This window comes from Cicer arietinum, chromosome 2 (assembly GCF_000331145.2).
Source record: "Cicer arietinum cultivar CDC Frontier isolate Library 1 chromosome 2, Cicar.CDCFrontier_v2.0, whole genome shotgun sequence".
In the NCBI taxonomy this organism is placed as follows: Eukaryota; Viridiplantae; Streptophyta; class Magnoliopsida; order Fabales; family Fabaceae; genus Cicer; species Cicer arietinum.
The window spans coordinates 29286696-29287957 of NC_021161.2; positions in this window are offsets into that span (position 1 = coordinate 29286696).

Sequence of the window (1262 nt, forward strand, 5' to 3'; positions counted from 1 at the left end):
GTGCCACCTATCACGGGTCAGCACAATTTACCAAAAACGTAAATCGTAAACGTACCACCTATCACGGGTCAGTACTGTTTACCGAGGTGCCACATATCACGGGTCAGCACGACTTACCAAAATGAAATGCATGAGCATACACAGACTTTATCCACAACAATCTTTAAGCAAATACAGATATTAAAAGATTCCCCATTTTTAATACTCATTTAACTTAAACGATTTTTACAACAAACATTAAGTAAACAAGACATTAAGAGATTCCCCATTCTTAATACTCATTTAACTTAAACGATTTTCGCAAACACACATTAAGTAAACAAAATATTAAAAGATTCCCCATTCTTAATACTCGTTTAATCCTAATGGTTTTCAAATTCCACAAAAAACAACTCAAACATATTATCAAAACCAAATCACAATTCACACCAATTCACGTCTCGAATTTCATAAGCATCAATTCTGAACATGTCAAACACGATTAACAGAAATCATCACAACATACCACTCAAAAACATCAAATTTCATTTACTCAAACTCATACACAAATGAGTTAAAGTCATTTTCCACGAAACATTCATCAATAACACCAAAACCTAACTCTAAGATTTTACCCATAAAGCCTTAGATTCATTTTTCCCCAAGTCAACACTCTAACCCTAACAAAATTCTTTTCCACACAATCACAGATAAATCCCTAAATGCAAACTAAAAGTTAGAGGAAGAGTGAAGTTGAGAAATCCTTGTCCTATCACCCACCCAGCCTTGGGTTTCTATTCTTAAAGCCAAAGAAAGAAAAAGAAAGCAAAATCAACGAAGAAGAAAAAGGGAGATGGAGGGTGAGCGCAAGGCAGAGGAAGAAGAAGGAAAATGTTACGTTTTCTTTCTTTTGCCTTTCTTTCAAAGAGGAAGAGTGAAGTTGAGAAATCCTTGTCCTATCACCCACCCAGCCTTGGGTTTCTATTCTTAAAGCCAAAGAAAGAAAAAGAAAGCAAAATCAACGAAGAAGAAAAAGGGAGATGGAGGGTGAGCGCAAGGCAGAGGAAGAAGAAGGAAAATGTTACGTTTTCTTTCTTTTGCCTTTCTTTCCTTTGCTTTTCTTTTCTTTCTTTTTCCTTCTTTTCTATTTTTTTCTTCTTTCTATTTCCCCCTCTTTTCCCTCCACACAAACATATATATATATGTTTATATATATTAATTATAATTAACAAATATCTCAAAATAACTAGATATTTGTTAAATTACCATTTCACCCATAACGC